We start from the raw sequence: 9,675 nt of genomic DNA, 5'->3' as shown, positions 1-9,675 counted from the left end.
CACTCCCTCTACCCACAAGCCCAGAGTTCTCCTGGCCTGAAATACCATCTGTGCAAACAACCCCACACATGTCTCCCACTGGCCTCTCCTGCACGCCTGGGCCTCTCGGGTCTCCGGCCCCTGCTCCACCTTGTCTCGCCTGCCCCAGAGAATGGCAGTTCCGTCGCACGGGCCACGCATTTGAGTCCTCTTGGCTCCCCTCCTTCCACACCATTACTCTAGGACATGGAAGTGCGCCCTCCATGGGACCACTGTTGCCCCCATGATTGCCACCACCCCGGGCTCTGTGGTCACCACCTCCTGCCTGGAACATTGCAAGTGGCCTGGCCTCACCTTCCTGCATGCACACATGCCCCTGCAGTCTTGCCTCAACACGCGGAAAGGGTGGCCCCTTCACGTACAAGCCACATGTCCCTTTGCTGTTTGAAGGCCCTACCGTCCACCAACTCCCTGTCCCATGAGAGACAAAGCCAAAGTGTTGAGGCTGTGGCAAGGCTGCGAGATCCGGCCCTGTCACCCCAGTGCCCTCGCCTTCTGCTTCTCTGCTTCCAGTTTCAGCTCTTCCTCCCCTCACCCCGACTCCAGGGCCTGCTGTTCCCTCAGGGTCCCCCTTCCTGGGTTTCTTCAATGTTTACTCAGATTTCTCCATCTTGGAGATGTTTTCTCTGGCCCAACTATTGAAATTGCCACCCCTCAGCCCACCCTGGGCACTTCCTGTACTCTTTACCTGCTTTGTTTCCCTTCCTATCTGTGTGTGTGTGTGTGTCCCTCTGTTCAATGTAACAGAATGTCCTCTCCATGGAAACGGGGGGCTGTGGCTGCCTCTGTGGGGCCCTGATCAAAGCGGACACAAAGCCGGCTCAGTGAGGAAGTAAACGACCTATAAAGTCAGTCCCACTCCAGCATCTCTAGGCTCTCGCCCTGCCCATCACTCAGCGTCAGAGTCGATCTATAGTAGACGACTCTTGGATCTCATGCATGGAAGAACACAATGTAACCTGGGTGAATCCATTGAAAAGCAAAATGCAGAGTGGGCAGAGTTGCCGGGGTCACACACGAAAAGCAAGTCCAGGAGGCAGGTCAGTTACAGCCAAAGAGGAGAGAAGTGACAAAGATGGTGCCTGGCCCAATGAGCACTTCCAAAGGGAACAGCTTCCAAGACACAGTGTTCAGAGAGGGCCTGGGGAAAACCCACGAAGCCTTTAGGGCTTTGCGAGATGACCCTATTCATGATCGGATGCCGAAGTCAGAAACTTAAAGGACACAGCAGAGCCCGGGGGGTAAGTGCTCACACCCCAGCCCTCCTAACACTGGCTGTGTGACCTGGCAAGGCACGGAAGCTCTCTGTGCTTCAGCTTTCTCATCTGTGAAACGGAGACAGAAATGGGATTTGTCTCGGTGAGTGCTGTGGCATTAGATGAGTGTAGATACACATCTGTGGTGTCTGGCACATAGTAAGTGGTATTAAGTATTTGCTATTAATTTTGTACGAGCATATAAAATTATGCCAAAAAAACTAATTAACAATAGCTTCCTTTCACCTTTCATTCTAAGAATTGGTTCAGAGTTGCATATCAAGTAATTTATTTAAATACAATTTTTCACAATATATTTATATATTATATAATATATAAATTTTCACAAATGTGCTTCATTGTTTACTTAGGTTCCAGTCAAACCGTTTGTTTTGTTTCACTATTGACTGTGAAATTTGCTCTCCGTTGAAGCAGACTCACGTTAGGTAACTTTACCCAGGTCTGGCTGTCCTTTGCCTGCCAGGTAGGTGGGAACTGATGGAGGAAATAAGTTTTCAGAAGAGGACAGAGCCAGGAATGAGGAGATGAAGAGGCCCAGTGTATGGAAGGCCCTCCCAGGAGTGCTAAAGGTGGGCTCAATGGGGAGTCCTTGCTTCCTTCCTTCTTTCCTTCCTTCCACTAACATTTGGATGAACAGAAAGTACAGGTGGTCCACAGGGATCCCATCAGCATCCACCATGGGCTTAGAATCGGGTCAGACTTGGTGGAGGTACTGAAAGAGCCACAGGCTTCCGTGAAAGCATGAGCTGCACCCCTGCCCAGCTTGACCCTGGAGACACACTGGGGAGAGGGAGCATGAAACCACAGAGCCCCAGGGAAGCCTGGGGCCACTGGGACCCCTGAGGGGTGTGGGTGGGAGCAGCCCCAGGGCCAGGGCAGGGAGCAGTGGTGGGGAGAGCTTGGCAGTCCTGCTCCTGTGTCCACCCCACTTTATTCTGTTCCTCTAGGACAGCAGCATTCCCAGCCCGGCCACCTTGTGTTGGTGAGGGTCCAGTCCCAGGCTTGCATGGGTAGAGGCTGGGTACATTCATATCAGCCTTCCTCGGGCACCCCTCCTGGCTGCTCCCCTCTGCGCCCCAGAGCAGGTGGGCTGCAACCTGGAAAACCCACCTCTTCTCAGGACCACCTACAACTGTGAGTTAGGGAAAGTTCTGGCAACAGAAGCAATCTCATAGTCTCAAGGCTCATCCCCCATCTCATAACCCTCTTCAGGGGGCACCACAGACACCCGGGCCTGAGCTTCAGCACCTTCCCCATTACCTGTCTCCAAACAGGACTGCAGATGCCCCCAGGAGGACATGCATCTAAGACCAAGGCAAATGCAGGCCCCAGAGCATTTCTCTCTCACAGGGAAAAAACACACTGAGCCACAGTCACCTGTGGAGCAGAAGCACCAGGCAGATCGGAATCTAAACTAAGTGTAATAAGTATTCTCAGCTAAGGGGCAGTATTAATAATAGAAAGCAGACAGAGGAACCATAAAGAGCCAAATGGAAACACGAAGGGTTGGAAACATAAAACGCGGAAATACAAATAATGATAAACGAGACCTGCACACTGACGCCTACAGCAGGAACGTCCCAGGCTGGGGGCTTGTGTCATGGGTAAGAGGGTAAGTCACCCGGGATGCCAGGCCCCCATTAGAAGCAACGACCTAGATGTGCACAGAGACGTAGGAACCTACTATGTGGTTCTGGTGCTGAGTGAACATGGAAACCCATCAAGGCCGAGAGTGAAATAGTCCTTATGTAAGTCAAGAGTACAAAACAGTACTGAGTGACAAGGAATAAGTGGATAAGCAAAACGTGGTCTATGCAGGCAAGGGAATATGATTCAGCCTCGAAAAGGAAGGAGATTCTGACAGGTGCTACAACATGGACAGACCTTGAGGACCTTATGCTGAGTGAAGTAAGCCAGGCACAAAAGGACAAATACTCCATGATTCCATGTATGTGAGGTGCCTAGAGTTGTCAAAATTACTGGGACAGAAAGCAGAACGGTGGGGGCCGGGCGAGGTGGCTCACGCTTGTAATCCCAGCACTTGGGGAGGCCAAGGCAGGGGGATCACCTGAGGTCAGGAGTTCGAGACCAGCCAGACCAACATGGTGAAACCCCCGTTTCTACTAAAAAGAATACAAAAATCAGCTGGGTGTGGTGGCAGGTGCCTGTAATGCCAGCTACTTGGGATGCTGAGGCAAGAGAATTGCTTGAAGCTGGGAGGTGGAGGTTGCAGTGAGCTGAGACCATGCCATTGCACTCCAGCCTGGGCAACAAGAGCGAAACTGCGTCTCAAAAAAAAGAAAAAGAAAAAAAAAGAAAAGAAAAAGAAAGAAAAAGAAATGAAAAAGAAAAAAAGAATGGTGGCTTCTAGGGGTTGAGTGGAGGTTGGATGAGGAGTTAGTGTTTAATGGCAACAGTTTCGGACTGAGAAGATGAAAAAGTTCTGGAGGTGGATAGTGGTGATGGTTGTATAACAGTGTGAACATACTTAATGCCACTGAATTGTACGTATGAAAATATTTAAAATGGTAAATTTTATGTGACATATATTTTACCACAATAAAAATAAAATTAAGAAGTTTCAATGTAGTAAAGAAATAATTTTAAAAACCAAAATAGAATAATGTCTTATACTGGGACACAAGCAAATAAAAGGACACACATTAAAATACTAAAACGCTGAGGGGGATGGGCACAAAAGAAAACTAAACAGGTGAAGGGGCCATGGACCACAGCACGTGGCAGACAGTGCTCCCTGCCCAAGGCCAGAGTGCAGCATCAGGAATGAGCAGCAGGCAGTGGGGTGACAGGTGATCTCAGGGTAGCCTCCCAAGGCGGCAGGAGAGTCACCATCCCACAGCCTAGCCAGTGCCCCAGCACACCCAACAGCCCTCCCAAACCCCCGGCTCCCACGAATACCCTGACAGCTGTCTGGGCTTCCCCTTCCCCTGTGTGGCCTGGCAGAGTGGAGTCCAAATCCCAGCTGCCCTGGACACTCATCCCATCCTGGCTGGCCCGTGGCCCACCCACGCTGGGCTCATGCACACAGTAGGTGCTCAGAGAGGTTCTGCTGAGTGAGAATAATGATGGGAATTGAGAAGGGGGAGACCTCTCTTAGCCAGGAGAAATGGCACAGTGCCCCTTTGGGGAAGCCCAGTGGATAATCCTTCAGATCTCCGGGGTGTAAACCTCACTTCCGACCTCAGGAGCATAAAAGTGGCCCTTTCTCTATTTTTCAGTAACTGAACTTGGTTTTAATTTTAAGCTCCAATACCACCAGGTAACGAGGACTTAATCTCCACCAGTGCAGGGGCTCAAGCTTGCAGGCCAACCTGACCCTCTCTAAGCTGCCTTCTTCTCTGACCAATTCTCTGTGGTACGAGGCTCAGCCGGGGACACAGTGGCCCTGCAGTAACTGCGAGTGAGCCTAGTCACTTGGCTAAGCATGAGGACTGTTGCCTCAGGGAACAGAGCAGGCCCTGCTGTGGCCTTCAGGAAAGGAAAGGTGGAAAAGCTGTTTGTATACTGTGGCTAAACCCTGAGTTTGCTATACCCCTTCCAGGCTTGTAATCGGCATTCCAGCCCATGGTGATTGACAGCTGGCACACAGTAGCACTCTGGGTGCCACCCACCCTCCATGAGCATGCTGCTGGTTTAATTGATGTGTGCAATTTTGGGGACCACTGAGTCCATCAGAATGCCAAGGAGGAAGGGGGTGGGAGGCAGGGCAGGTCAGGGTGTGCCTTGCATGGGCAAAGAGGTCAGAAGTGAGCATTACATCAAGCAGGCCCGCAGCAGCTTTGAAGAGCACTGTCAGGACAGGAGACAGTCCTCAAGCAGCAGCACAGGGCAGACCCTGACTGTGCACACCAGGCTTCCCGCCTGCAAAGCACTTCTGGTTAATCATCAGAAGGGGGGAATATTGCAAAAGGGTATCAAGTGGCTCACAGACAACTGCCTGCTGAGTCACTGTGGGGAAGGGTCAGGGACCTGTAGGTGCCGAGTGGCCACAGCTATAGCCCCAGGACATGTGGTTAGGATTCTGTTGGTGCTGAGCACGTGCTAGCCACTTCTTGCACACAGGACACTGAGGCACTGCTCTGGCCACTTGGGAATGGAGGGATGGACTCTGAAGTCTTCGTGCTTCCTGCGCACGTGACTGCAGAGCCCTGCTCCCCTCACCCAGGTGCAGGAAATGCACATTCCTGGCCTTTTAGGCTTCTGTAGAAGGAAACAGGGTTTTGCCTCCCACCAAGACAGTTCACTTCTTAAATGTTAAAAGACTGTCCTGATGCTGGACAACCACAAAATAAAAAGCAACCACAAGGCCAGGCGTGATGACTCACGCCTGTAATCCCAGCACTTTGGGAGGCCAAGGCAGTGGATTACTTGAAGTCAGGAGTTTGTGACCAGCCTGGTCAACATAATGAAACCCCATCTCTACTAAAAATACAAAAAGTAGCCAAGCGTGGTGGCTAATGCCTATAATCCCAGCTACTTGGGAGGCTGAAGTGGGAGAGTCACTTGAACTGGGGAGGCAGGGGTTGCGGTGAGCCGAGATCATGCCACTGCACTCCAGCCTGGGTGGCAGAGCAAGACTCCATCTCAAAAAAAGCATCCACAAGAATGACCAAGTGACTGCTCAATGGCCACAGACGTTTCTAGACCCTGGGGGCCCCTGTTTTGCTGAGATGGAAATCATTGCTGACTGCTTTAATGTTGTTTAATTTTTTTAAAAACCTCTTCAAGCATTCCTCTAGATTTTTAGTATTCACAATTATGCTGTGAACACAGAAAGATTTAGGACTGTTCTTCTAATGCCTTAGACAGCCTTGTGCCATTGGTCTCAGAGTAGAGAAAAATATATTTATGCTGTGAAACCTAAATACCCAAACATTGGCTCTAATAAACTAAATCCATTTTAGCAAAGATTCATATGCAGAGCCCCAATTCTTGTACAGAGTCCTCAGAGCAGCACGTGCTGTTCAGTACTTCTTCGTTTATAATAAATGGCCAGGTGTGCAACGAACTGTTTGAAGAGCCATTAGAGAGTCAAAGTCAGCTGTGGTGTGGGCAGAGTGGGCAGTGGTATGCCAGGAAGTGCCCAGGGTCATGGGTCTAGGGCATTGTGGAGAGAGCATCAGAATTTAGGACAGCAGCATTGCTTGGTCCTGAGCTGCGATTCCACATCCAGTTGGGCCCAAGTGTGATCTGTATGTAGTTCTATGAGGCCTGGGTGGAGGGTGTTGGGAGTGATCGAATGTTTGGAAGTAAGTACAGGGGAGTGAGGCCTGATTCATCCAGGCTATGGGGCTGGGTGAAAATGGCCAGGCTCTTAAAGGTTTGGCACACAGAGGAGAAAGCTGTCATGAACAACACTCACATCTCACAGCCCCTGAAAATAGGCAGCTTGTCATCTCTGCGAGATGGCCTCGCTGGTGTCCCTACAAGCCCAAGTGTGAGCTGGAGGATTCGCAAGCAGGCTGGTGACACTTTCCATCAGTAGGAGCCCCTCTACTTTCAAGCACCTGCCCCTGACTTCACGCAGGGAGTATACAAGGAGTCTGCTTGGGACTGTGCATGGGCCTGAAGGACAGCCCAGCCTGGGGCTATGAGACGCAGCTGTCCAGCGAGGTGCTGGCTGGCCGGCCAGCAGCCACCACCCAGGCCCAGCTGCAGGGCTGGGTTTCCTGCAAACCATGGTTCTGGAGCAGGGTAGGTGACCCCGAACTGCCTGTTTACAGTTTTCTTGCACCCTGGGGACACCATGAGCCTCCCCAGCTCTGTGGCCTTGAGCTGCTGTAATCTAGAAATACCGGCAGCTGCCTGTCCCCTGAAGCCTCCCCACAGCTTTGAGCAGTGGTGAATATTGGTTAATCTCTCCCATAAACAGTTGTTTTCCCGGCGACTGCCCAGCTCGTGTTAAATATTAACAAAGAGCCGCCTCCACAGCCGCTCACAGGGTGTCTGCTTTAAATATTGAAGTAATTGCTGTTCCTGTCCCTGAGTGACTCTATGGCTCAAACTGTTCTGTGAGTGTTCTTGCCTCCCTGGTGACTGCGTCGTGTGAAATGTCCAACATCCCTGCTTACTTGCTTTTTCTTCACCCATTGCTCTCTTTGTCTCTGTCCTTCCCAGTCTCTATCACTGTCTCTTTGTCGCTCAGTGAATAGCACTAAAAAATGTAAACGCTGAGGGATGCATTCAGTCCTGGGTGCTGAGCCAGGCTGCGTGGAGATGCCCCGGGCAGGCTCCTGCTCCATTCAGATGCTGCGGGAAGCAAGTGGCCTTTAAGTGTTGCTGCCTCACATGCACTTGGTTAGGTGTGAACAGCTGGGGCCTGCACCCCACCCCTCGCCCCCATCTATGTGTGCACACATGTGTACTCCTGTGTCCAGAGGGTTGTGGAAATGCCGTGACTCTGTGTATATCCTTTACGTCTAAGTCCTTCTCACTGTTGGCACTTTCCATTCCCTTCAGGGTTTGTGGAAGACACGCCTGTTTTCTTCCCTGGGCTAACTGTGAAGCTCAGAAGAGGACGAAGGGCCCCGATGGCAGATGAATCACACAGGGCTGTGCGGCCTCAGCCCCACGGCCGGGGAGTTCAGGGGCCTCCTGGAGGAGAAGCTGACTTTGGAGGACCCGAAACACCGTGGCTACTGGGAGTTGGGGCTGTGTGGGAGGCTTCTGTCTCTGTGTGACATTTGGTCATAACCACTGGACTTTGGAACATTCTGCTTAAAACCACAGCTTTGGCTGGGCACGGTGGCTCACGCCTGTAATCCCAGCATTTTGGGAGGCTGAGGTGGGCGGATTGCTTGTGCTCAGGAGTTTAAGACCAGCCTGAGCAACATGGTAAAACCCTGTCTCTGCTAAAAATACAAAAATTAGCTGGGTATGGTGGCTCACACCACTTGGGCGGCTGAGGCAGGAGAATCTCTTGAACCCAGGAGGTGGAGGCTGCAGTGAGCCGAGATCACGCCACTGCACTCCAGCCTGGGTGACAGAGTGAGACTCTATCTCAAAAAACAGAACAAAACAACAAAAACCCCCACAACTTTACCTAGACTCAGCTGTGAAAACTTCAGTGAATCTGGCCTCAAATTGTCACTATGAGGGGAGCCACTGGCAGGTGAGTTTGTTTAGATTCCTCCTTCCTGGTTGAGACCTGGGGTTGGAAACCATTGAAATTCCCTCTAGAAATGGATTCTGTCGTCCAGAGGAAGGGGCAAGCCTCTGCCACCCCCACTTCTCACCCCTTGCCCGGGGTCTCTTCTCCCTTCCTGACCAGGAGCCTAAGGAAAGCCTCAGGTAGAAATAGAGAATTATCTTCCTCCACTTGGGGCCAGAGATTTCCAGCCGAGTTTTGTGAGACTCCAAGACAGCTATGCATATCCTCAGAGCTACTGAGATCGTCTCAAAACAAAACTCATTTAAAGTCATTTTCATGTATTTCAAGAGCTACTGTGAAGTTCTCAGGATAAAATGAAAATGAACTTCAATTCACTTTAATTTTTAAAAGATACATTCTTTTAATATCCTTTTTAAAATAAAAACAGGGAAAAGCAGTAGTGGTTTCAAGTTTGCAATTCCCATCTGGCCCAGGTGAGGCCACAGGGCAACCTCCTGTGAGAAGAACATGGCCTCAGGAGGGCAGGTGGCACAGTTCACGAGCCTGCAGCAAGTCTTGTGCTCCGCCTAGGGCCGGGGGAGGGGCTGTCTGCATCTCACTCTCCCCAGTTCAACTTAGATCTTGCTGGTAAAACTCAGTGCCTGCAGGTGTGAGCTTACAGCAGGTGGGCTTCAGGCACAGTCCTGGCTACAAGCCGGGCAGCTGTCTTGTCTCAGGAGACCAGGAAAGCCTCCAAAATGCCATGGGCCTATCGGTAAGGGACAGGTGGGCTTCCCTGCCGGGTGGCCTGGTGACAGGGTCATTAGCAGTTGAAAATTTTGAGAAAATGATTCTGCGAGCTGGAGGGCAATTGGACAGGTGAGGATGGAGGAGAAAGCCAAACTCTGCAACTCAGATCACTGTCAGGGCAAGGCTGGGAGTGAGGGAGCGGGAGATCCCTCCTGAACCCCAGAGGAGCACAGGCTGCAAGCTGGTGGCCTAGAGGCCTGGGGGAGAGGAGTGCAGCCAGAGCAGGACTGTTGCTGGAAGTCTGTGGAGGAAGCTGCCTTGTCAGTCAGCCTTCCCACCCCAGGCATACAGTGATTACAATCTCACGCCAAAAACAAAAAAAAAAAAACAACAAAAAAGGGCTCTTTTGAAAAGAAATTAACAAACTACCAGATTGTCATTTGATTTTTTTTTTTTTTTTTTTTTGAGACAGAGTCTCACTCTGTCACCCAGGCTGCT

This window comes from Colobus angolensis, unplaced genomic scaffold (genome assembly GCF_000951035.1).
Source record: "Colobus angolensis palliatus isolate OR3802 unplaced genomic scaffold, Cang.pa_1.0 Scaffold112, whole genome shotgun sequence".
NCBI lineage: Eukaryota > Metazoa > Chordata > Mammalia > Primates > Cercopithecidae > Colobus > Colobus angolensis.
Note: the sequence above shows the minus strand (reverse complement) of the source record.